Source organism: Dasypus novemcinctus, chromosome 14, assembly GCF_030445035.2.
Source record: "Dasypus novemcinctus isolate mDasNov1 chromosome 14, mDasNov1.1.hap2, whole genome shotgun sequence".
Lineage (NCBI taxonomy): Eukaryota > Metazoa > Chordata > Mammalia > Cingulata > Dasypodidae > Dasypus > Dasypus novemcinctus.
The window spans coordinates 18,913,975-18,941,765 of record NC_080686.1 but is presented as its reverse complement, the minus strand read 5'-3'; the positions used below and the strand labels follow the sequence as shown (position 1 = coordinate 18,941,765).

Below are 27,791 nucleotides of genomic sequence, written 5' to 3'. Positions count from 1 at the left end.
TTGGTTAGTTTCAGGTAAGCGTCCTTTTCGATTAGATTACTTTTGATTCTACTGCTTGAGTTAAGGGCCTTTGATTAGGTTGCGGGACCTAGGGTGGGTCTTAATCCTTTTACTGGCATCATATATAAATGGAGACACAGAAAGAGAACTGCTATTTTACCCTATGTGTGACAGAAGACTCCAGGATCACCTATAACTGCAGAAAGACAGAAAGAACCCTGAGAGGCTGAGAGAGGCTGGAGGCTGGAATCAGTGAGGCAGCCCAAAGCTGAAGAGTCGAGGCCCAGGGAGAGACAAGCTGTATGCCAGATTGCCCTGAAAGTAGGCCTGGAGAAGAAGGCAGAGCCTGGCAGCCATTTCGCCTCATCATGTGGCAAGAGTCCAGGATCTGACAGTATCTCTGATGATGCCTTGATTTAGACATTTTCATAGACTTGGAAATTGTAAGCTTTTACCCTAATCAATTATCTTTATAAATGCCAACCCATTTCTGGTATTTTTGCATCAGCAGCCTTCAACAAACTAAACATGCAATATAGTTAGTTAATAGTACAATTAAAATAATATTCTTTCATCAATTGTAACAAAGGTACACACATTAATGCAAGGAGTTAATAACAGGAGGGGAACATGGGAACTCTACTTTCTGCATAATTTTTCTGTAAACCTACAATTTTCAAATAAAAAATAATATGGTATATTAAAAGAAAAAATGAAAAGAAGAAAGAAAACCAAGGAGATGGGCCTGGTGAGAAGGTATGAGCAGTCTGTGGGAAAACTCTAATTAGGATGATGTCACATGGGGATCTATTGCACCAGAGTCTACCTTGAACTCCAGGCCTCTAAGCTTGGAGGACCTTCAGCACCCGACTTTTCCCCAGGCACCTGCAAGAGCATCCCCTGCTAGCACTCAAGCTGAGAGCCCCCTTCCAGCCAGGTCATTTGCTTAGCAAACCAGGAGCTCATTATCATTGAACATTCAAGCTTTCTCCCCACCGAGGATCCCTTCCCAGCTCCTCTGCACCTTCTCCTGTGCAGAAAGCCTTCTTCCCTGAACGCTTCTTTGATAATTTCTTTGTTCTATGGCATTCACTGTCCGATTTGTGCACAAATCATTTTCCCCTACTGATAATAGCTTTGTAATGATTTTTAAGCCATTGTCTGGGCTTATTGCTGTTGCCATGCCAACCAAACCATAAACACCTCTGGTGCAAAAGCCACGCCTTATTTCTTTTCTATTTTCACTTGTTGGAACCCTCGACTTTGATCTTCCAGAGCCAAAGAAAGTTCTCTGGAAAATGCTGCATTTTTTAGTCTAACCAGAATAGTATGTTATGAGCATACCACTGCAGGAATTTGGCAGACGATATGTTTGTGGTCATAAAATATTTTGTGTCCCAGTTAGTGTGTACTAGGTCAGCCCCAAAGTCCTTTCAGCCCAGTCTTTTGCTTCTGTCTGGGTCCTTGAGGAAAACTGCCTTGAATGGGGAAGATCATCTATTTAGGTACTTTGGCAAAAAACAACAGGAGTCTGATCTTTCTCTTTAGTAGAAATTATAATTTAATCATGTCCAGCAAGAACAATGGGCAGCCTTGGAAGGGTGCAGGTAAGTAGGGGGACCTCCCACTTTCCTTGCCTCGCCTGGTCACATGGGTCTGCACGCTACCTCAAGAGTCATCCCTGCCTCAGTACCACTGTGGGCCCTCACTTCTATACGGGTCTGGCCCTATCGCATCTTTTGCATAGGAATATTTAATCCTTTGTACAACTCCAGTTAAGTTCATTCCCTGCATAAAACTTCTTCCCTTCTTCCCCCCATCCCCAGCCCTGCCGACATCCAACCTCCTTAATACCGTGGACAACACCCTGTATGATCTGATCCTTGCTTACCCCACTAGCCTCTCCACCACGGCCAGCTCTTCTCCTTTCTCCAGGCTTTCCCACGTGCCTCCACTTGGAACATTCCCTTCCTGCCCCTCTCCTTGATTCACTGGACAAACAACCATGACCACATACGGTGCCTCCCAAGGGTACAGGGAATATGGAACAGGTAGTAGAAAAAGTCTGTGGGCCTCAGATGTCGCGCCCTCTGAGATGCCTTGCCTGGCTCTCCCCTCCCCTCCAATACCTGTGTTCCCAGGATTCCCTGTGCTTTACCTGCTTGCTTGTCTGTGGTCAATCCAGGAGGGTAAAGCCCTGGAGGGCAGATGCATGATGGCCAAAGTCATTCCTGTATCCCAGCACTCAGCCCGGGAGGGAGCACAATGAGACACTGGGCTCAGAAAGGGGAGCCTGCAATCTGCAGGCATTTTAGAAATGGGATGGGTGCCAAGCAGGGAGAAACTAGGCAGCGGTGCTGGAAAAGGGTCAGAGCAGTTCTGGAGAGCAGCTGACTCTCTGACCCTCTGCCTTTCTTCCCAGCACTCACAGTTCCTAGCACTCAGGAGATGCAAAATCCTTAATGGACTGAGGAGAATATCTGAAACCACCTCTGCCCACATCCAGCTAACAACAGCTAGACAGTAAGGGGAATCCAGGGGGAGGTAGAAGGCTCCTGGAGTTTGTGATGTTCTCTAGGAAAACCACAGCCCAGAAACCATCAGGGACGCATGGTGGGGCCCTCATCCTGGTGGGGCTACAGACAGGAGTGCTGCCCCTCTCTCCTGAATTTCCCTTTGTCTGCTGATTCCTCCAATTCAATAAAGAAGAGCCAGCAAAGCAGAGGAAAGTTGAGAGTGAAGATCACGCTGAGGATATGTGAAAGAAAAGCAAGGGTGGAAAAGTGTAATAAAATGGAATTTAAAGTTTGGACTTTTGGTGATGGAGCAATGACAACTGCAGGGGACCCAGCTGGTTCTGGAGGCCCAGGAGATGGAAAACAGACTGAGAGCATCAGCTGGCATGGTTCCAGGCTCTTCTCTTTGCTACACTGGATAGTAGTTCAGCCTTTTCCCATTCTTGGTTCTTGGGTACTCACCTAACATTCAATACATACATACAAACTTGGACAGTAACTCGAAGTCGCTAAAGTTTGCCTGAAAAGACAATCTGCAATAGCAATCAGGTCTTTCTCTATGCCTAGGAAACTCTGTGGGACACTGTTCTAAGGATGCATCTACCTCTGTGGAGAGCCTCACAGACACAAACATCAAGCGAGCACTATGCCCCCTCCTTCTTGGTCACTGATTTTAGTGACCAGCTGCTTAGAAAAGCTTTCTGGGAACTTGGGGGATAAGGGAACTCACCTATGCATGTTCTGCATTTACCTACATCTGAATGCATTTTTGAAAATGACTCATGGAAATAATAACAAACGTGCAGTCAGCCCAGTTTATTTTGGCTTTCTTTCCCATGTCAGAGTGCTTTAAAGAGCTCAGGTTCCAAACCACAATAAAAGCGTCAACTAAGACCAAGATCCAAAACAATAGCACTAGCCAATTTGAATAAGCAAGAGATATGGAGCAAAAGAAAAGTTTCAGATACAACTCGCTTTTGAGGTCAGAAATGATCACGACTCTCCTCTTATGTAAAATAGTCCCCTCTCTGTTCTTTCCCTGACCTATACATCTCATTCATTCCTGGCTGCTTTTTTTAAAAAAAAACACCTTAATCTTTTTAATTAAAAAAAAAAAAAATTCCTCTGGCGGCTGTATTTACTTTGGCTCTATTTCACAAGAGCAGGAAGAGATCAGAGCCCATTTCAGCTGATGGCATCTGAGATCAACCTTTCCTTCAGGGAGTTCCTTCTTCCTCCCCAGGCCCACTGCGCTTACGAGTGGACAGCACAGCGCTGAGAAGTGCCACATACCACCACCTAACCAATGCTCGCCAGGCATTGGGGACGGGGCGCCTCTCGCGTGCGCTCCCTGCTGCTCTTCCAGTGGGGAAGGGCGACGCTTCGGGGAGCTGGGTCAGCTGCGTCAAGTCTGGTGAGGAAAGGATCTGTCTGATTCAGGAGACGGATTTGTTGTTTTGAGCCCCCAGATGATGATGACGATGACAATGGTGATGATACACTTTTCCCACCACCTGTTCGCATTCTTTACACTCAGTTCATGTGTCATCTTCATGACAAGTCTATCAGGTGGGGTTTCATTTCCACCAACCAGAAGCAAATGAGGCTTATGGAGGGTGAGTAACCTGCCAAAAGTGACCTAGCAGTGTGCAGAGCCGGGATTTCAACAGGGTGTGTCTGACTTCCCAGTTCATGCTCTTGAACACATCCCATAATATCACATCTGCACAAATAGCTCAATTTTGGCTGGATGACCAGATGTTTCTGGAACCCAGAAAAATCGTTCATCAAGAGAATACTCCTTTACTTTGAAGAAAAACACACTTGAAACTTCTAGAATTCACTGTTGTTGAGTCAAAATTTCACCCCTCAGAAAGGCCATCACCTTCTACCCAGGTAAAGTTCTGCATATCCATCTCACAAAGTGCACATTAGCTTAATTTGGGGTATCTCTGTCTACAGCAGGGGTCTCAAACTTTTCTCATTATCAACCCACCCCCCAAGAAGAATATTTTAAATTTAAAATGTAATTAAATCAATCCCTAACAAGAGAAATAAAGAACAAAGAAATAAGATTTTGTCAGGTAGGGCCACAAAAATTATGGTAGTATCTAAGTTGTCTTCTCCCCCCAGGAGCCAGGAACCAATTTGTTCTTCTCCTGGGGATGATCTAGAAGATGCTAAACAGAACAAAGAATGTCATGTTCTCTTGGCTGAAAGCCAATTTTTACCCTATAACTTAAAAGAGGGAAGTAAGATGGATGATGATATTTTCATGGCTGAGATGAGATTAACACCCCATCAGAATGAAACTAAGGGTATTATTAAGCAGGAAAATAGGTTTTCATCCAAACAGCTCTCTCCCTTGTAAAAAAAAAAAAAAAAAAAGGCAATAGCTGTCACTCCTTAGACTTTGATGGGACCAAAAGGAAACTTTCCAAGAGTCACACCATAGGTTGGTGGAATGGCTGGGAAATGAATTTAATTTCCCCCTTAAACCAGCAGTTCTTAACCATGCCTTTGTGTTAAGATCACCTGGGGAACGATTTCCTTTTATTTCCTTTTATTTTATTTGGAGGGAGGCTTTCAAACAATACTGATATCTGGGCTCCACCCTAACCCAATGAAACCTGAATCTACAGCTCTGAGTCTGGGCCTCCCCAGAGCTCTCACCTGCAGCCCAGGCTGAGAATCAAAGTGTGGTCCTCAGAGCAGCAGCTGCTTTCACGGCATCCAGAAGCTTGTAAGGAAGGCTCCGTTTTGGGTCCCTGACCCTGATCTATTCAATGAGAATCTGCACTTTAAAATTGCTTCCATGCGGCTTGTGTGCCCATTCAAGTTTGAGAGATGCTCAGTAGATCATATATATTTTTAAATTTTGTAGCAATTGGAAGAATTTAATATTCAAGAAAAATTAAGTCTATCATGCACATTAAAAATACAGGAAATTTCAAGCAGACTTCCAGTTCCACCTTTGTGGTAACTTTTAGAATGGAGAATTACATGTAAATATAGTACATTTTATAGTTCCTAGACATCATAATTGTGCACTGTGATTTGTATAGCTTCTCTTTATATTTTATATACCCCACACTGCTCACTTGATTAACAAAGTCTAACCTGCCCTGCTTCAGCTTATGGAAATAAAAACTTATAAAATAAAAAGGCAAGTACAATAACTTACCCTCCACATACTTTATGAAAATGAATGTATGAAAACATTTGTGTAGAGAACTAATTTAAGGGAAAAAACTAATTTAAGGCTTACATACTTTAGAAGGTAGGAATAAACATAAGAAATCCAAAATTAAATAAATCCGTCAGTCACACCTCTATTGATTGATACCACATTTTCGAGTTTAGGAAATATTGACTGAAAAAGTATAAGAAGAAAGGTGAAGCGAATCTGTGGAGAACATTTAAAAATAATATTCATGATATGAGGGAAGAATGAAAGACAAATGAAAATAATTAATTTCAGAATTAAACAAAATATGTTTTCATTTAAAGTGCAAGTGACGCTATTAAAGAATAAATCCCAAGAGCAGAAAAAATTTATGTAATGAAGCCAGTTCATGGGTGTCTATCTGCTTTTGCTTCTATCAGAAAAATAAATATTTGTTTGAATACTACCCAGTGAATAAAGCATTTCTAAATTACTCAAAAAGAGCATGCATTCATTTTCTTTCAATGATTTTTTCAAATACTTAGGCTCCTTTTAAGTCTCTCTTTTTTTCCTACAAACCACAATACATTTTTTTGGTTTTATTTTTGATGTGTAATCAATTTCAAATTCATGCATGTAGTTAATGAGAACTCCCATCAAATTGAACATCTGCCAAGTATTGAGGAACATAAAAATATATATACATATTTTAAAACCAAGAGGTTACAGATACCTACAATTTGTCAAGTTGAATTAACTCCAGGGAATTCTTAACTGCAAAATGAGAGTAAAAGGTCACAAAGCTCTCTTACTATATTGCAGAAGGTCCTACTAGGAAGATGCCAAGTCATGCCGTGACTCTCCCGACCTAAGTGACAATAAAGTTCTAAAGATTTACAAATTTTTCTACTAAAAAATGGCATTTATCTTACCAGCACATTATTGTGAGTCAGTCCATCGAGTTCAAATTTTGGGTCCTGACCTTGATCTAATACCTTGCATTTTAATACATTCTCTGTGCCATCCCTGTGCATTTTCAAGTTTGAGATATGCTGCAGTAGATGATAGTCTTTTCTGAATTTTTATTTTATTTATTTGTTCTTTTTAGATGATATATTTTTAAGCTGAGCTATTTTCGGAATTAAAGCTCTAGACAGATTTGAAAAAATATTGATCTCGGCACTGTGCCTGTGAGCAATCTCAGTAGGGGATGGGTGTCCGTCTAATGCTCGACGACAGAAGGCGGACAGTCCCGGGGAGAACTCAGCCTAAGAACAGAGACTGGGAAAGGTGTGCAGAGCCAGTGGTGAAGGAGCCAGGGGAGGTACGAGGCAATGAGGCTGGGAAAGTAGAGGACAGGTGAGAAGGTCCTGGAACTCCCGGGCAGAATTCCCTATGTCAGCAGCTGGGAAGCTTCTGTTCTCCCGCGACTTAAGGAGAAGGACCTCTTCAGTCTAAACACCTGGAGGCCGGAGCCATACAGAGTCAGGGAGCTCCCAGAGCCTCTCCCCTCTCTATCCCTGAGGCTGCGCCATTCCTTACAGAGTTTGGAGAATGGCTTTAACCTTTTCATTTGAAACCGCAGGAGGAGACCCTTCTTCTCACAGGCCACACCCCAGCAGTACAATGCCTGGAGGTACACAAACACTAGAAAATCCTGATTTTTCTCAACCACCTGCTAAACACTGAGAAGCAGTTCAAAAAATACCTCTTTTCTTCATGCGCTAATTTCTCACTCGGTTTTAGGGAGCCTACGGGCGAAGCTAACAGGCATTTGAAATAAAATGCGTCCCCACGACCTCAAGAGAGAATAAGCATGTAAGGAGAGAACATTAGCGTTAGCGATGAGCCAAATCTGGTGTCCTTATCAGGAAAGAGGCACAGAGAGAGGGCACAGGGAGGACCGCCGCATGATGACGGAGGCAGGGCCTGAGTTACCCAGCTACAAGCCAGGGAATGCCAAGGACTGTCAGCCACGGCCCGAAGCTGCAAGAGGCTAGAAGAAGTCCTCTCGAAAATATTCAGGGAGAGCACGGCCTGCCGACACCTCGACTTCAGACCCCAGCCTCCAGAACGGAGGATAAATTTCTATTGTTTTAAGCCCCATCCTCACTGCCGACCCCTGCCCCCCACTCCCAAAACCTATGAATGAGGTTACATTCATTGTAAAGATGAGGAAGCTGAGTCTTAGAGACGTTGAATTTTTTCTAGGAAGGGCAGGATTTGAATTCAAGTCTGGTTGGGCCTCTCATCTGGGCTGGTTCTTTTTCTTTTTCTAACCTTTTATTAGAGTACCTTATATACAGCTCAAAATTTCTCATTTTAACCACTTTCACATGTACAATTCAGTAGTATTAACTGCATTCACAATAACACTTCATTTACCCATACTGTTTTAAAAAAAGTATAAGCTAACAGTGGGATGTTCACCAAACTGGCAGCAGGAAAAAAGAGGGAAAAGAGAAGTAAGAAAACCAGACAGTTTAAAAAGTGAAGTTTTGCAGCCTCAGGCTAGTCTCATAGCTTAAAGACGAGGGCAGAATTTGCTATATACAAATCTACAGCTGGTGGTGGTTTGTGTGACTGGTGAAACTTTAATCAATCCACCAGAAAGCAAGGAACCACAATGCTGCAAGGAGACATGGTTTCCAAAATCAGCATCACCGAATACTCATATTTAGATTAGCCCTAGAGAGTCTAAAGCACTAATTCAGCACAAAAGGAAGAAAAGTTTGTCAACTAATATCCAAAGACTTTCTTTTGCAAAAACCGGCAGGAAGCTTCCAGCTGCAGGAAGGCAGGAGCAGAAGCTCGCGAAGGCTATTTGCCACAGGGAGGGCACGGCCAGTACCCACCACCCACACGTCTGCGGTGCTGTGGCTCACTGTCAAGGGAAGCGTCTGGCAGCCCGGGCTGGCACACTGGATGAGGGTGCGTGACACACCTGGGCAGGTCCAAACCACACTGCTTCCTAATCTGATGTAAAAATCGCGAAGTTTGGTTCCTCAAAAATTTAAATATAGATTCTATCATACGACCCAGCCATCCCACTTCTAGGTAGACACCCCAAAGAACTGAAAAACAAGGACTGAGAGATATTTGTACACCAATGTTCACGGCGGCATTATTCACAATAGCCCCAAAGTGGGAGCAACCCAAATGTCACTCCTCAGATAAATGGACAAATAAAATGTGGTCCATCCATTCAATAGAATATCTTGCAGTTGTAAAAAGGAATGAAGGCCTGATACATGTGATAACGTGGATGAACCTTGAAGACATCGAGTTAAGTGAAATAAGTCAAACACAAAGGGTCAGATATTGTATGATTCCACTTACGTGAAATATCTAGAATAAGCAAACACATAGAGACAGAAAAAAGATTAGAGGTTACCAGGGGCTAGCGGTTAAGGGGTGGGAATACAGACTTATTGCTTCATGATATAGAGAGTCTGGAGTGAAGAAAGAGTTTTAGCAATGGATGGTGGTGATGGTAGCACAACAGTGTGAATGCAATTAATACCACTGAATTATATACTTGAAAATGGCTAAATGGGAAATTCTCTTGTACAATGTTACCACAATAAAAACTTTCAAACAAAAACAACTCTGCCAAGTAAACTAGGTTCTGAGGGTATTATGCAATTAGGGATTTAGCAGGAAGGAGAGATTACCAGTGATTTCTCTGGAGACAATTCAATGGTTATGACTTTATAGGGAGTTAACTTGGCTTTATATCAAGTTGGGGTATGTTTCTTAGCCTCTCAAAGCCTCAAGGTCTCCACTCTGCAAATGGTGACAAAAACAGTATCAACCTGGTAGGGTCTGGATGAGACTGTAAAGGAGATATAATCAAAGCACACTCAATATCAATGCACCACAGAGATTACCATTATTAATAAAAAGACCCAAATCCAGATTAGACTCATGATAGTGAAATAACAAAGAGTTGACCTATTAGAGCCCAGGGACCATCTGTAGAACCTTCTTCCCAGGTGGCCTGGAGAGGGAGGGTAGTGGCAGCCCTTGCTTCTGCCACATCCCCTTTCTTGATCAGCCGCTGTCAATTTTGAGAGAACCTGGGTTCTGGACAGTGCGGCTATTCAAAGCATGATTAGGCACACTTATACCAACTGCTTAAAGGGCATGAAAGATATGACTTGAGAGGGACCCTCTCCTCCCTGTCCCCACTCCCATCATGAAAGAGACTTGCCCCTTTTCGTCCACCCAGGACAGGGCAGTGAGTGGGTGAAACCCAGAGGTGACAAATCTCCTTTGTTTACTGTCCTCTCTTCTCCACCTACTTGGCTGCCACAGGATGACCTGAATGACCAATTCCTTGAGCGGTAGCTGAGGAGCTGTGCTTAGGTTTTGAAAGGAGATGGAGAGCACAAAGCATCCTCAGCTTAGCCCCAGTGATGGAGGAAACGAGAGGTGGGTGATGAGCTGTGACTGGCCCAGTACTGGGTGCCTATGATGCCGAATGTGAACTGACTCAATAGGTTACTCAAAACACCTCAAACTGATGAGATGTGGAGGCGTTTTCCGGACTTGGAGTTGTCCTGGGTGGTGCTTCAGGGACAATCACTGGACATTGTAGATCCTCCCAGGGCCCATTGGATGGAATGTGGGAGAGTATGGGCTATGATGTGGACCGTTGACCATGAGGTGCAGCGATGCCCAGAGATATACTTACCAAATGCAATGGATATGTCATGATGATGGGAGAGAGTGTTGCTGGGGTGGGGAGTGGTGGGGTGGGGGTGGTGGGGTTGAATGGGACCTCATATTTTTTGAATGTAATATTTTTACAAAATGAATTAAAAAAAATTAAAAACAAAAACAAAAACAAAAAGCACCTCAAACTGAGAAACAATCTGCTCTAGTGGAATGCCAAACATTGCTCAGTGAAAAAAAGCTGTGAAAATCAAGAGCCTTAAAAATATTGACCCAATCTTGTTTCTGACTATTGGAAATCCATAGTAAGGAAATAAGTGAAATAAGTCAAAGTCTGCCCACGAAAATGCTTTGCACTGTTATTTACCTTAGTGAAATTGGAGATGCCTTACATGTTTATCAATATGGGAATGTTAAGGAAATAATGTAAAACGTATCATCACAGTCACACATATGTTTATGGAGTTTTTTAAAAAATGAAAAACTATAATATTAAATTAAACATATAAAGCAGCATATGTTTAAAAAAAAAAAGGATTAAAAAAAGATGGATGGGGAAGCAGCTGTGGCTCAATCAGCTGGGCTCCTATCTACCATATGGGAGGCCCTGGGTTCGCATCTCGGGGTCTCCTTGTGAAGACAGTCTTGCCTGCATGCTGCGGAGTGCCAACCAGCCCACAAGTGCCACGGAGAGCCTCCCGGCCCACAAGTGCCATGGAGAGCTGACTCAGCAAGGTGACGCAACAAAAAGGGAGAAAAGCAAAAAAAAAAAAAAAAATGCAGAGTGCACAGCAAATGGACACAGAAAGCAGACAGCAAAACAAGCTGTGCGGCGGGGGTGGGGGGGGATGGAATAAATAAAAATACAGACACAGAAGAATGCACAGCGAATGGACACAGAGAGCAGACAGCACACAAAAAAGTGCAAGGGGGGGATAAAAAAAAAAAAGATGGATGGTGGATAACTAATAGAAAAAATGGGCAAAGGCCTTAAACGGATAGCTCTCAGAAAAATAAACTGCAATCAAAGAATAAATATATGAACAGATGCTTGACCTCATCTGTATTAAACAAACACAACTTATCACAATGAGATACTAAATCTGACCTATCAGGTTGGTAAAATTTTGAAAAGTTCTGGCAAGAGGATAAGGCAAAAGGTGCTCTCATTTTTCGGAAAGTCTTTTGGAAATAACTATGAGGACTTCAAATGTATAATCCACAGACTGGAATTTATTTTTCCAACATAATTGCACTAGTATACAAACAGGATGCATGCACTGATATCTAGCAAAGGAGGAGAAAAGCCTATTTTAAAAAGAAGATCTGCTACATATTTACATTTTCCCATAATGTGATTATTTGTTTTGTGTTACATGAACTTTGAACAGCTTCCAGGATTCCTTACTAAGCATATATTCCCATTTATATAATCATATTCAATACATGCACCTGCCACAATGAGTTAACACAAAACAACCAGAGGTGTAACTTAAAGAGTCCTGGTCTCTTGTAACTTCAAAAGGATGCTTGCCCCTGAGGGCCACTCTCAGTATGTTAAAAGAACAAGAGTCCAATGTAGTTCTGAGGCTTGGGTTTCCACTAGCCTCTGAGGAAAGTCATGTGTTTATCTGCCCATTAATATTTCTGCCTGCCTGCAGGAGCCCTGCCCTGTTCTACGTGCTGGGGGAGAGCAGTCAGCTCAACAGTCCTTGCCCTTGAGTTGACTTTTAATGGGAGGATCAGCATATAAATATATACTGTGTCAGGTAGCAAAAAGGTCTAGCAAACAATCGATGGGCATCTGTGCTATACTGCAGTAAGAACAAAATACCTTCAAGAACTTGAGTTTTGCGAGGCTAAAAGGAATTCACCTGCAAAGCCAGAACTCTGGCTCTGAAAAGAATCCATGGCTTGTTTGTTCAGTCACAAATTTAAAGGAAGTCGGTAACAAGACCTAATAAAGTCCAAATATACCTGAAACAGCTTTGCTAACACCTTATGTTTCCAACCTTTTGAAATCAGTGTTTGAAATGTGTGTTTATAAAAGGAGCCTGGGCAGGCTGGCTGAGTGGCTAGCTGTTCCAGCATTTATTGGAAAGGAACGGCAGGTTGGGCACAGCAGAGAAGCACTGGCAAGCACTTTGCTCACCCAGTAGAAGTCCTCCATGCCTAACCAGGTTGGGAAACAATTAGGAGCTTCACTAGCTTAAAGTTTGAGAAGTACCATTCCTTCCTAGAGGCTAGTGCTTTATGATGAGGAACAGAAAGATTCCTTTATAGGATCAATGGCCTAGAGAACGATCACCCATTTTCAGCTCAGCAGTTCTTGATGACCGTGTTCACCAAATTCATCCAAGCAAGCCCAAGAAATTGCAGGGGCCTACTCCACAGTTACTGATATCCAAGAGAGGGACTCAGCTACCTGTAGATTTTAAACAAGAGCTCGAGGGGAATCTTATGATAAGGCTAGTACATGAAACCCTACAACAAAGACCTCCATATAAATAAGAATTTTTAAAAACTTGTGAAAGAGAAGTCACTTCTGAAAGATAACAGAACATGACTAAAAATAAAGGGAATGAGCCATGTTGAGGGTTTTGGCTTTTTTTTTTTTTTTTTTTTTTTTTTTCAGGTACCAGGGCTGGGGATTGAATCCAGAACCTTGTATGTGGGAAGCTGGCCCTCAACCACTGAGCCACACTGGCTTCCCTGAGTTGGCTTTTTCATTTGTTTTGCTTGTTGTTTGTTTTTTGGGTTTTCTTTTCAGGAGGCAGCAGGAACCGAACCTGGGACCTCCCCTGTTGGAGGTGGAAGCTCAGTCGCTTGGGCCACATCCACTCCCAGCTTTGGCTATTGTTTTGAGGGAGGTGGGGAGCAATCAGGGGCTCTGAGCAGTGTTGATATGATTTATGTTTGAAAAGCACTGCTGGGGCGCTGCCAAAAATGGGCTCTGCAAGGGATTATTACCAAGAGTTAATCAGTGATGCTTTTGGAGAAAGACCTTGATTAAGAGGAAGAAATATTAAATAAAACAAAATTTTTATGGCTAAAAGATTTCAAAACGAGCCAGGAGGCCATTCTGGAGGTTACGTTTATGCAAGTCTCAGCCAGACTCCACAAACTGCCACAGTAAACAAAGCCTCGAACGAAAGTGCTCCCGAGGGCTCTAGAGACATCTGGACACAGGAAGCAAGCCACACAGGTTTATGAAATCCACACCTCCTTGGTGAGTTCTATCTGGGAATATATAAAAAGCTATTTCCCTAATATAACATAGTTATACTCATTTATAAATCCCCTCTGATTCTTCTACTTCTTTTATTTGAACACATAATTTTCAATTTACTTGTTGAGTTTATTTCTCAGAGACTTAAAGCCTTCGGATTGTTCCTATACCGGTAGAGCCCTGAAACCCAGCAGGTATGTGGCCAGCTCCTACTCTTCAGTTGTCCTGGCCTGACCTAGACAGCTAACAAAACGATGATGATGCAGCAGCCCCATCCAGAAAGCAAGGAGTATCTTCAATTGCAAGCAAAATAACTCCAATCTTCTGCCCCATAATATATAATCCCTTCTCAGATTGAAACAGGGTGGACATTGGTCCAAATCCCTGAAGACTGAGAAACAAACAAACAGGAGGGGAGTGTAACCACTGGCTAAAGCAGATTTATTGTTAGTGTAGTTATGAACTTGTGTTAACTGAGTTAAGTTGTGACAGTGATACAAAAAACTTAAAAATAAAAATGTAAAAACCTACTAGTCTATGAAAAGAATGAAGTTAAGGTCATTAAAAATTAAATCCTGGCGGTGGACTTGGCCCAGTGGTTAGGGCGTCCGTCTACCACATGGGAGGTCCGTGGTTCAAACCCCTGGCCTCCTTGACCCGTGTGGAGCTGGCCCATGCGCAGTGCTGATGCGTGCAAGGAGTGCCCTGCCACGCAGGGGTGTCCCCGCGTAGGGGAGCCCCACGCACAAGGAGTGCGCCCCATAAGGAGAGCCACCCAGCACAAAAGAAAGTGCAGCCTGCCCAAGAATGGTGCCGCCCACACGGAGAGCTGACACAACAAAAAAACACAGATTCTCGTGCCGCTGACAACAACAGAAGTGGACAAAGAACACGCAGCAAATAGACACAGAGAACAAACAACCGGGGTGAGCGGGGAGGAGGGGAGAGGGGAAAAAAAGTTAAATCCTCTTTTATGATACTTCTACCTCTATTCGTCATCACTGGCTATTCTCAATTTTCTTGCTTGTTGTATCAAAGAAGTTTCCATTCTCGCTTACTAAATAAAGTCCCAGGAAAATGCAAAAAAGGGGAGAGCTCTAGAAGGAGAAAGAGCTAATGCACAAGACTAGTTAGAAGGTTACCATAGTAATTCATGGTGGGAGAGGATGTTCAGCTTGGGTGAGGGTGACTGTGGTGGAGGAGTTAGGACAGTGAATATATTCCGAAGGTAGAATCCACCGGATTTGCTCAGGATTGGATATGACTGAGCTCAAGGTCTGGGGCCTGCTGACTGGCAGGATGGGATGTCAGCAACAGAATGAAAGAGACTGGGGGCGGGGGTTGCGGAGCGATGGGAAGACAGGTGGAGTTAGGAAGGCAATGGGGCTGAAATGCCCAACACACATTCCTGCGGAGATGGGGAGTAAGCCGGCTAGCTCAGCGGAGTGGTTTGAGCTTGGAGCTAGAGTTGCCAACTTCAAGGCTGTCAGGGTGCAGTCTCTCACAGGTTGAGTTGTGTCTCCCAGAAAGACAGGGCAAAGGCAGCACCTTCAAGTGTGACCTTATTTGCAAATAGGGTCTTTGCAGATAGTTAGTTAAGAGGAGGTCCTGTGGGGTTTGGGTGGGTCCCAATCCGAAGGCTGGTGTTCTAATAAGAAGAGGGCAATTCGAACCAAGCGAAAGAGACAAGGAAAACAGCCATGTGAAGATGGAGGCAGAGGTTGGAGGGAGGCAGCCACAAACCAGAGCCATCTGGGGCCACCAGAAGCCGAAAGAGGCAGGAAAGAACTCTCTCCCACAACTTTAAAAAGGACCGTGGCCCTGCCCACACCTTGACTGAAGACTCCCAGCCTGCAGAGCCCGCACAAGGAGGCATTTCTGTTTCAAGCCGCCCGTTGATGGTATTTTGTTACGGCAGCCCTGGCAGGCTAAGGCAGGGAGAGCCTTGAGGACTTCATCTTAGGAGGAGAATGTGGGTCAGGTTTGCAGGCAGAGAGAAGGCCACAAAAAAGACCCGAAAGAGACCAGCGGAGGGAACACATTATTTTCTTTTTCCTACCTAGGCTAGGCATCATCCACCACTGGCTTCGGTGTTAAATATTTCATCGATAACTTCTCATTCCTCCCAGTGTTTTCATTCCACAGGGAACGTGAACAGAGCAGCGCGCTGTCTTTTCATAAAGGCCCAGATAGATATATTTGACTTCCTTTTTCTTTCCTTTTTTTTTTCAAAATTGGCAAATAAGTTTTAGATAGTCATTATTTTCAAAAAATAAAATGACAAAAGGCAGCTTAACAATTTATGGAAGTATTACTTAAAAAAAATCTCCTGTCCTGGCACATTTACCTTATTTAATCCTAAAAAGAAAGTCAATTATTTCTCCAGTGTTCAAAAGGTGAATAATAAGCAGAGATTAGTTAAATGACATGACAAAGGTCTCCTTGTTAATGGAGAAAATGAAAAAGAAATACTTGACCATACTCACATCTCTTTTCTCATTTTTATTTCAACCAGTAATGTAAGTTTTGATCAGGAAAGTAAGGCAACTGTTGGAAGATGGGGAAGAAGAATTGTATCCAGAAAATACTTTATGGCTAAATATCCCTGAACAGTGACTCAGAAATCCCTTTAAAAAAACATGTTCTTCTAGTTACTCATTAAGAGGTATATAAAGTAGAGAATAATTTGTTTTAAGCTGAATACAGGCACTATAAATGATCAATATAGTCATCTGACAAGTATTTATTTGACATTGCTAAGTGTTGGATGTAAAAAAGGTAAATAAGAACACATCAAAACAATTCAAATTGTAGTACTCTGAAACAAGGCAGGTAATAACAGAGCGGGCAGGGGATGGGGTTTCTTTAAGAAGGAAGGTCTGGAGAGTGTCTGTGGGCAGGATGGGGGTAGTTTCTATGAAGCATGCTTGAAGGAAAGCAGGATGGCTGGGGAATTCATGGCAGGGTTAAAGCAGGGCCCAGATCATCCAACTGTGCTTAAAGCAAGGTTCTGGTGCTCTGTGGAGCCTGAAGGAGGAGAACCAAAGGACAGGAGGGAGACCAGTGGGGAGCAGGGATGCCAGAGAAAGTACCCGGGACACAATGACACTAAAACATTATTTGTTGTTTATTTGAAATTCAAATTTAAGCGGGTGGCCTGTAGTTTCCTTTGCTAAATCTGATGGCTCTGGCTAAGAAGCAACTGCTGTTGTGCAGGGGAGAAAAGATGGGAACCTGAAGGTGGGGGGCTGTACTTTGGAAGGAGCACTGAGAGGATGTGCAGATGAACTGCAGGGAAAGAGGGTGAGAGAGAGAGGACTCCAGGATGAAGCCCAGGAGGCACCGGGCTGTGGGGAGGACGCACCAGGAGAACAGCCTGCTGAGGCGGCTGTGGCCGGGGCGTGGAATCCAACGGAGAAAGCCCTGAGCGGGCCCCTCTTCACAGGGACCAAGCCCACTGGGTGGGCCACACCTCTGCACACTGCCCAGGCTCTCGGGTGGCTGCTGCAGCCCAGGGCCTCCAGTGAGGGAGGGGGACACAGCCATGGGGGGTGCCTGAGGCGCCACAAGGGGCTTTGGTGACGTCTTTGGTTGGGGTCTTTGGAAAGGCCTTTGGCTGGGGTCTGTGGACCTCCTGCGCTGGTGCTTAGCTACCCTCTGGCAGTGCCGTTTTCCCGTGTGCCAGCCCCTCCTTTGCGTAGAGGCTTCACCCAGAACCACCCAGCAATGAGGTTCCTCAGAAATCATGCCAGGGAGCCCAGAAACACCATTTCCAGACAGCAACCTTTAAAGCGGGCACAGCCCTGCAATGCTGAGCTGTGCTGTGAGTGGAGATTTTGTGGGAAGGCCGTGAACGTAACCACAATGGAATCTGGGAAATGCCTTGCAGGTGCCAAACTGACCTCCGCATATACTTTTAAAAACAACAAACTGTTCATAAATTGGGGGCTCCCTCCGGGAACTCAAGTTTAAGACAATCATTATACTGTGTTTTACAAAACCCCACAGGCTGTGCAACATACACGCCTTAAAGCACGTGTTTAGTCTGAGGGAAGAAGGCTGTTTCTACAGAAATTTCCTGAGCTATATTATTTTAAAAGTCAGCCTTTAATTTTATTTCATAATTTTCCTTAATTTAAAAAAAGCTGACATGAGCCTGCTTTTACAGTACGAATAAGGACTACAGGGTTCCATTTAAGCAGTAAAAAACCCCAGTGTTCTCGAGAAGATGGGAGTGCTGGGGAAAGGACCGAAAGGGAAGGGGAAGCAGGAAGAGAAGGGAGAAGAGTCAATCTGGCTTACGAGGAAGCTGCGGAGCCACAGAAGACGATTCAAGGAATCGAGGGTGGGGGAGAATGAGGAACAAGGAAAGGGAACGAGGCCGGGTTCCCCGCTTCCACCTCGGCCACCGCACCAAGAAACGGTGAAGCCAAGTTCTCCAGCGACTTCCGGGCCAAATCCAACGGAAGCTGAACTCTGGGTGGTGACTCTTGGGCCTTCTTTCCCCCCAGGGCGCTGCCTTCTGGGACCCCCGTCCCAGGGACCGCAGCCTCACCTCCTGCCACGGTCGGGGTCCTGTCTCCGGGAGGCTGTGTTGGGACCTTCCAGTCCCTGCACACATTCTTCTGAGGAGCTCTTCAAACCTCCATCCACCTAAATGACTGGACTGTGCAGGGCAGAGACCCCTCCCCAGCCCCGGCCCCTCGTTCGAGTCCTGGCCTCTTTAAAGTATTCGACTCCTGGGACATCTTTATCTGGAGGTGCCTCCAGACTCAAACGCAGCATAATCCAAGGGAATTCACCCACGTGGCCGTCGCCCACCCAGGCTCGCCCTCCCCCTGGGCTCCTGAGGCCACCTGCCAGCAGCTGCGCAGCCGCGCCCTGGGGCCCTGCCTGCCCCTGCTCCCTCTGCGCCCACAGTGGTCTGCGCGTCTTCTCTCCCCGCACCTCTGCCACACCCCCTAAGGAGGCTAGTTTTGGTCCCTTCCACACTAAATGTTTTGACACTGGCCAGAGCAGTCTGGAAAGTGTCAGTCTCCCCATTATCGTGCTCCTGCTTAAAAGGCTCCCCATGATTGTCAGGATAAGGAGCAAACTGTCCTGATCTGGGCATCCCACCAGGGTTTCACGGCTCAGGGTCCCCAGCCCCGCTCCATCCACAGCGCTGTGAGCCCCTGCAGGAGAAGTTCAACTGTCTACAAACCGGGGATTTCGGTCTTCCTGGCTGAAGGTGCTCCTCGGCTCTGGGGGCTGATGAGAGGTGGGGGTGGGGGGAATGGGGGACACACAATGAGAAATCGAACTCTGAAATGAACAATTGTAGAATGGGGCCTGTCCAATTCGTTCTGTCACCTTTATTTTTATTTTTTAGGAGGTACCGGGGAATTGAACCCGGGACCTCTGCGGGACGCTGACGCTCAACCACTGAGCTACATCTGCTCTCCAGGTCTGTTGTCTTTAAAGATGAGATCTGATTGGAATACTGAGTCTCCCACCCCACACTTGCCAGTCTCCAGTTTAAAAAACAAAGCAAAACAAAACAAAACAAAACAAAACAAAGGCTCAAAACAAAATCTTAGGAGCAGGGAAAGCAAAGAGCTCTGTAGTTCTCCAATAACCAAACAAGATCGGTAAATACATTTTACGGTAAATACAAAGAGCATCAATTGATTACTAAAGGTAAAACATAACTGAAAGGGTAAAAGTAGAGTCTTTAGGAAGTTAAATGTAGAACAGGACCCAGCAATCGCACTCCTAGTTTGGTAATGGTGGGGGTGACGGTGGCACAATATGTTGAATACAATCAATGCCACTGAATTGTCCACTTCCAACTGTTAAACTGGGACTTGTATAAATGTTACCAAAATAAACATGTAAAAAGTGAAACTCCAATTGCTGAGACTATCTGCTGAGTATAAGCAATCTTTATTTTTTTAAGAACAGTTGAAACCAGAGTTGCCTACCAGACACTTAGCTGCTCCTCCTCCATAATAACGCTGACAATACTTCCCGTTTCCTTAATGTCCTCATCAGTCTTTGTTGATCCACTCCCTCCTGTTTGTTCCACACACCCAGGCGCTGCATCCCCTTTTCTGTGTCCTTATGTACCAACTTCCCTCAGTTGAAGACACCTCCTTACACCTGCACCCCTTCCTCAGCTAGCAGGGCTAACCTCAACTCAGGGGGTCACCTCCTCCAGGAAGCTCTCCCTGCTACACCACCCCATTGGGCCGAGTGCAGCCTGCATGGACATCACAGGCAGTCCCTACCAGATGCCTTGTGTCCTAGTGCATTGTGCCGGTCCATTTACTATCTGCCTCCTGCACCATATACCATATCTGAAGCAAGGATGTGTCTTGCTCATCCCATCCCTAGCAGGTGACCTGCTGTGCTCAGTGGGTATGTGTGGAATGCTGAGAGTGAGGCACACCCAGGGAAAGCAAACCAAGAGCTGAAGACAGGTGGGCTGGAATTTACACCCTGCTCCTCCTTCCATGTGCTTTCATCTCTAATTTTCAATTTTGAGCAACTGATAACGCTACCCACTCCTAAACCACTATTATTTGATTCTAGCCTTGAAGGTTTTTATGACCCAAAAAAGGAAATTATTTCATGACTTACAGTAACATTGACCAGAAATACTATCCCTGAGACAAAATACTAAAGAGACAAATCTGGCCCCAAGCCCAAAGTATTACTGCTGCCCTAAGTGTAAACATCTTATTAGCGCTAGAAAATGTGCCAGTTAAAATTAAAAACAAAGAAAAATTAAAAAAAAATTAAAACAAGAATACATTTTCTGCCCTATTTTCTATTTTAAACATCCAGTCACGGTTCCTGTGTTAAAACATACTAAACACCTCCCCCACAACTTGACCCCTCCAAAAAAAAAAAAAAAGAAGTTCCTGCTTTATATTATTTTAAAACTATTCTTTCAACTTTTTCAGAATATGATCCTGTTTTGCAATCCTGACAGTAACTTAGCTTCATTTGCCCACTTGGTAAGTTTCTATTGCCAAAGTTTAAGCCCCAGAAATAAACTCATTATTCAAAAGAGTAGAACATTTTACGCACCTGCCATCTGTGGACCACATCAGAGTAGTACATTCAAGCTCTTTATTTAGTGCAAGGTCAAAATATTATATCAATGTCATCTGGATGCACTTGAAATCATTCCTTAGAACTTTAAGGTGATAATTCGCATTGATGTTCTTAGTAGAAAGAGATTTTCTTTGCCATGGACTATAAGCATAGAAACTTTGGGAAACCAAAACTGTACCTCTTGTTTTACGGCTGAGGAGACCAGGCCTAGGAAAATCATTTTCCCCAGGTTAAATTAAGGTATTTTGGCTCTCAGCTCGATGTTTTCTCCTCTATTAAAATCTTTTCTAGCTCCACTGAGAAAGTCTCCAGTCTATTTCTCCTGTTCTGTAGAAAGAAACCTGTACCTTCTGTACAAGATGTTTGACCCTGGACCCCTAGTGACCCGCACTGAGGGGTCCTAATGCCCGAGTGCCCCCCTCACCAGAGCAGCAGCCGGCTCAGCCCATATTATGGAATTAGTTACTTGCCTCTTTAGTACTGGCCATTCACCCACCACCCCCCAAAGAAGAAAAGGGGGAGGGTCTCAATGTAAACTCATACGTAAATTCCCTTGTAAAGAGAGGAGATTAAATGAGACATGGCGAGGGGTTCTGACCTCCAAGGTGAAGTCAGTGTGATTTTTTCTCCGGTTTAAGTAAACTAAATGTGTTGACCCTGCCAATCAAGGGTTAAAATAATAAAGGTGCTGAATATAAAGTAAATTTTGGGGAAACGGACTTTGGCCCAGTGGTTAGGGCGTCCGTCTACCATATGGGAGGTCCGCGGTTCAAACCCCGGGCCTCCTTGACCCGTGTGGAGCTGGCCATGCGCAGTGCTGTTGCGCGCAAGGAGTGCCCTGCCACACAAGGGTGTCCCCCGCGTAGGGGAGCCCCACGCGCAAGGAGTGCACCCGTGAGGAGAGCCGCCCAGCGTGAAAGAAAGTGCAGCCTGCCCAGGAATGGCGCCGCCCACACTTCCCGCGCCGCTGAGGACAACAGAAGCGGACAAAGAAACAAGACGCAGCAAATAGACACCAAGAACAGACAACCGGGGGAGGGGGGGAAATTAAATAAATAAATAAATCTTTTAAAAAAAATAAATAAATTTTGTTAGGATATTACTGGGTTCAGGGATGGGGGGAGAATAGCTTTGAGTTGGAAAAGGAGAACCTAACTTACCTCTTAGGTTCTTACAAAGGGACAGAATGAGGAGTCCCATAGCTGACAGTCATGGCAAATACTCGAGAAACTTTCCACAGAACATCCCCCTCTTCAGTCACTTCAGGCCTGATTCACCACTGGCAGACTGGTGGTTCCCAACCTAGAGTTATTACAAGGGTCTCCCTATCCAACTATTTTTTCCTTAATCAGTAGACATTATAATGAGGAAGTATTCAAAAAACTTTGACATTAAAAACAGGTCTTGGGAAGCGGACCCGGCCCAGTGGTTAGGGTGTCCGTCTACCAAATGGGAGGTCCACGGTTCAAACCCCGGGCCTCCTTGACCCGTGTGGAGCTGGCCCATGCACAGTGCTGATGCACGCAAGGAGTGCTGCGCCACGCAGGGGTGTCCCCTGTGTAGGGGAGCCCCAAGCACAAGGAGTGCGCCCCATAAGGAGAGCCGCCCAGCGCGAAAGCAAGTGCAGCCTGCCCAGGAGTGGTGTTGCACACACGGAGAGCTGACACAACAAGATGATGCAACAAAAAGAACACAGATTCCCGTGCCCCTGACAACAACAGAAGCGGACAAAGAACACGCAGCAAATAGACACAGAGAACAGACAACTGGGGCGGGCGGACGAGCAGGAGGGGAAGGGGAAAGAAATAAAATAAATAAATAAATCTTAAAAAAAAAAAGAGGTCTTGAGAATTCAACAGATAGATTGAGGCTGTCTACCTTCCTTATTTTTACCAATTTCCAACTTAAAACATGGCTTAAAACTTAATACTAGATCTATGTTTTGGCAATGAAGATTTAAGGAAATACAAACAAATTCTGCAAATTCTGCAAAGCTGGAAAATGCACTTAAGAGTGGTGTTAGGTGCAAAATGATCCTAAGAGTGATTTTCGTCATGGGAAGATAGTAGGTATACAGGAAAGAGTTATCTGGAGTCAGAAGTCTCACGATCAAGTCCCAGGAATTTTACCTCCTGGCTCTAGCACCTTGGATAAAGTCCAACTGCACCTCCTCATGTGTAAAAATGTAAATAACGAATATAAGTACTTTAGAGAATCAAATTAGATAATGGAGGGAGATGTGCTTTTATACTGAAAGGAACTAAAATAAATGTTATTTGTTGCCATAATTATAGTAACAACTTTGGTTCTGCAGTTTCATTCACACACATAGAAAGTGTCCATTTCATTTTCAGGGGTTATTTTTGCAGTCGTATGTTGCAACCAACGGATGATAAATGCTTTGATTTGCTTGGTCTGAAATAGATTATCCATCTGATGTCTCCTTTATACTTCTTTTTTACAAAAAAAATAGAACTTTTGATGGACTAAAACGCACAATCCATAGATTAAACTTTTCAAAAGGATAGGTATATTGATACTTTTATCAGCAACTTTTAATAATTACCAAAGTTTAATCTAACCATGATCTTATCCCAGGCCTTTGGTATAAGAATGCTTCTTTCTAACTCATCCTGAACTGTACAGTGGAAACACTGCTAGGACTTCTGGCCAGTAATTCTTCTTGTTGGCTTTAGATAGCTGTGCTTAGGAAACCAGTCTCATATGAGAAGTTAAGCCACATGTCATGGGACCAATACTTAACTTCTCTGGACACTGGTCTCCTTCTCTGAGAAAAAATGGGCTTGACCTTGAAGGCTCATTTCAGCTTTAGAAATCTGATTCCATGGGTGCATCTGCTGAAGGAAATACCCACTATGTTCATTTCTCTACTCTCATAGGTGGCTAAGTTTATACAAAGTGTCTCCATGCTGCCTGTGTCACACTTTCTTTGCAAAAGGATAGTTTTCCTCTTTCAGAACAAAACCCAGAAAGTTGCTTTACTGGACACAAGAAGAAAATCACTGTGTAGAACTACTTTAGCCAGGCTTTCTTAAGAAGAGAGCAATGAACAGAGAGGATGGCGAAGTGGCTGAGCCAAGGGATGTATCAAACCGAGCAGGTAGATTAGACCCTTAACCTCAGGAAGCTGTTCAGAACTCAGGCTGAGACAGGAAGTGATGAAACCGGCTCTCTCATGAGCTGGGAGGCTGTCCTGTGCACTCTCCCCACTTCCTGTCTCATTTGGCGTGGGGGAACAGAGTGGCATGGGACAAGGAGGACACAGGGAAGTAGGTCATAGGGAGAGGGAAGAAGAGGCCAGAGGAGACGCCATGGGAAAAGCCCCAACGCTGCCCCTCACCTCTGTTCCCTTATTCTTTTGGGATTTCGATTAAGTAATCAGGCCCGTTTCTATTCCCAATAGCCAATCTCCCATTGCAAAATATTCCTGACATCAACTTATTCTCTTGTGAACACTCAGTTTCCCACCTCTTTGATGCTAATGACCATGTGTGGTAGAAAAAGAGCATATAAACATATTTTACAGCCTACTAATTGTTTGGGTAGAGGTCATATTTCAAATGGTTAATGTAATTCTGTGCTGCTTTATTCTTTTCCACCCTTAATTGTAAAGTGAAGGAAAGGTAGAGGAGAGGCCAGATTATCTAAATATTTGGGCACTGGGCATCTTCTACCACCTTGGGCCAGTTTTATCAATATTTGCTCTTCTCATGTTATTCACCAGGGGAAGAAGATCAAGCTAATTGGTGGCACATGATGGAGAGGAAAAAATTCAGAGGTGGCTTTCTCTGCATAGGGAGACCATTTCAGAGATGGGGAGTACTGATCACACAGGGCATTTACTGTAGTAGAGTGGGACCAGGTATCAGGTGCAGTTAACAGAAAGCACATGTGTGTCACGTGTGATTTCAGGCTGAGACCAAAGTGGAAAGGCCCCCAACTTCCTGTTGGCCAAGTAAGCCCCCTCCTCATGTTGTCAATAGGATACAAGAAAAGCCACAAACGAATGAAGCAAATCATAATTAAGGGTAGGGCAACAGGTGGTCTGCTTCTTGGAGAAAGGGCTGGGGAAGGGTCTGGGGGAAGTTTGAGCCATGGAAAAAGGTAAGTTCAGGAGACATCAGTTTGGGTTATAAACAGAAATTAATTCTGTGGTCAGGGACTCCATGGGTGCTGCTGACCCAGCCAACACACTTAAACTAGGCGATCACCCAGGTCCGCACAGGTGGCTGCTGCTAGCAGGGACACCCTGGGACAAGGAAACCAGAGCTCATCAGCAGGAGCTGGTTTGGTAAGCTGGCTTGGCGGAGACTGGTGATGGCAGCCTCGAGCGTCCCCTGGCTCCTCTTGTCACCAACGGGACTCCGGCCCACCACAGTTCACAGGGGAGTTAACTAATGCAACCGGAAGCTACAATTTGAGACTTAAAGAGTCAACAGCAGGATCTGTGAGAACCTTCCTTGTAGGTTACAAAGATTCAGAAAGCAACACTTTTCCCCAACTCATTTCTTTTTTTTTTTAGGTATGGGGGCCGGGGATTGAACCCGGAACCTTGAATGTGGGAAGCTGGCCCTCAACCACTGAGCCACATTGGCTCCCCTGAGCTGGTTTCTTTGTTTCTTTGCTTGTTGTTTGCTTGTTGTTTGTTTTTAGGAGGCACCAGGGACTGAACACGGGACCTCCCATGTGGGAAGCGGGCGCTTAACCACTTGAACCACATCCGCTCCACCCCAACTCATTTCTAACTTAGAAAATATTGCTTATTTATATTGACAATACTAATAGTCAAAGTTAAATTAATACAAGGGCTTTGATTTAGAACTTAAAAACTTTGTCTCTGTCAAGATGATGTATTATGAGATAAGCTATGCAAAATCAAATACAAAATATCCATGAGACAAAATAAAGGCATTGTCCAGGTCCAGTGCACATCCTACTGTGTGTGGTTTCTATCCTACATAACGCAAGGCAGAGACCGACACTCAGGCAGACTGGATCAGCTACCAAGCTGTCCCTTGAAATCTCCCATTCGCGGCAGGCCCTCGGCCACTTGTCCCAACTTTCCATATCCCTGTCAGCCCCTTTCCTTTGCTCTTTTTTTCTTCCTTATTTCATTTATATACAGTGAAGATGAACACTTTAACTATCAGGCACTTCTATCTTCTTTCAGATCTGTCATAAATAGCCTCAGTCCAATTATGTTTTAAGCACTTATCTCTAGATTTTAATTACTTTGCATAAGCATTTTAGGGATAGTAATCCTTCATCAGACATTTGCTTCAATAATTAATAAATTGGAAAAATACTTAATAAACAGAAATATAAAAATTTGGTTTTTCTGTCAAAAAGAAGAGAAGTTCTCTCATCTTCCTACTAAATTTTCATACACTTAACTTTCCAAATATTTGGTATTTCTTGGCAGGCGATGAAATCCAGTAAAATGTGTGCCTTTCATATAATGAAGATCATCACATTTAATTAACTAGTGCCTGTCCCGTGAAATCAACTTTTCCAACAAGTGTCCATAATATAAGTGCACTTTCACAACCCAATAATCAATTCAGAAAAAATCTGTAGCCCCAAAATAGTCGGATTGCAGAATCAAGAGACATTACGATGGTTTCTAAGGCAAATTAACTGAGAGGAGGGGAAAAAAAAATCCCATTTTTGGCAACAGGAAGTGGCTCACTATGGAATGAAGTTTAAAATATACAAATTAGGGTTCTGATCAATACAATAAGAACAGCACTCAAAGGAAGGTCACTATTCAGAACTGCCCTATTGTTTTAGATGGAAAATCCTTCCACATTGGTCTTTGGTAATAATTAGGTTTAACTGTAACATAATTCTAAGGAACAAGTTAAATCAAGAATTCCTATATTTTGGATTCCCAGTTTTTACTAAGCCTACAAATAAATAATAGCCCACAACTATCACCAACGATTCTGATGCTTCTTTCTAATGAACTGACCATAACTTTCCAAAGTTCTGAAGGGGCCGACTGACCAGAGGAAGACATTTCTTTAGGTTCCAGCTTGAAACCCAACAGCTCCATCCAGCTGCCGGCCTGGATCCAGGGCCAAAGCCCCTTTCCTTTCTGAGGCACCAGGCTTACAAACCTTGGCTACACAACTCAAGTCCCACTCCCAGCATGGGAGGCCCCACATAGAGAGCCTCATTAATCTGTGTCAAATGTGAGGCCAAGTTTATCAGGCTGCAGCTCTTGCCATTTCCGGAGCCCCTTCTACTCATTATCTAAAGAGTCATCAGTCCATGTCATTTTTTCTCCTGCTGTGGAGCAGCATTTTTTAGACAGTGGTTCTGGAACCCTGGTAGAGTCCCTCAGGGGCCAGAGTAGAGAGGCTGTGGAAGGGGAGGGAAAGGCAGGGCTTCTGCGTCCTTTCCCTTCATCCTGCTCAACTGCAGCCATTTGACTTCGTTCTCTATTAGCTATCAGAGTTGTCAATCACTTCTGCATTTCCTCTTCAGATAAGGAGCCTACCAGCTCGCCAAGTTCTGGTAGATGAGATGAGGGCTGAGCAGCAGGACCTGTCACACATGTTTACTGGAACGATGGGGCTGCCATCCCTGAAGTGTTTCCAGCTTCCCCATCAGGTCCTGAGGTGTTTTGGCCCATTCTAGCTTGTTAGACTTGATTTCAACAACATCTCCTTGAGCTACCAATCACTGTTCCAATTTTATAGGTGAAGAAATAATCTGACCAAGGTAAAGGACTTCCTGAAAGGAAGTGCCAGGACACAAACTCTGCTCTGCAGATGTCGAACTCCCGTTCTTTCCACAGTACTCTATTCCAGAGTTGGAGCCCCAGATCCTACCTTCCATAAGGTAATTTACCTGCTTGCTAATTAATTCCTTTGATCTCCAAGAAGACTTTAAATCAATTTCCCAACTAAAAGAGGCTTAGGGGAAGAGATGGTTATATGAAATGAAGATTATAAAGACTACTCTTTTCCTAGAACTTCTACATTTCTCTTGTGTTACACTGGGCTTTCAGATCCACAGTCTACCCAACATGAGTGACCCACAGCCAATATAGAAAAACAAAACAACCAAATGACTT

General features: G+C 44.2%; 1 protein-coding gene and 1 non-coding gene across 5 annotated transcripts in view; both read right to left on the bottom strand.

Moving 5' to 3' along the window:
* The window catches only part of LYN (LYN proto-oncogene, Src family tyrosine kinase), a 132,186-nt gene that overhangs the window by 12,770 nt on the left and 91,625 nt on the right, over positions 1 to 27,791 (bottom strand). The window lies entirely within an intron of this gene.
* LOC111762059 (small nucleolar RNA SNORA2/SNORA34 family) lies at positions 26,657 to 26,793 on the bottom strand. The gene has a single exon (XR_002795273.1). It is a non-coding gene; the product is annotated as a small nucleolar RNA SNORA2/SNORA34 family (small nucleolar RNA).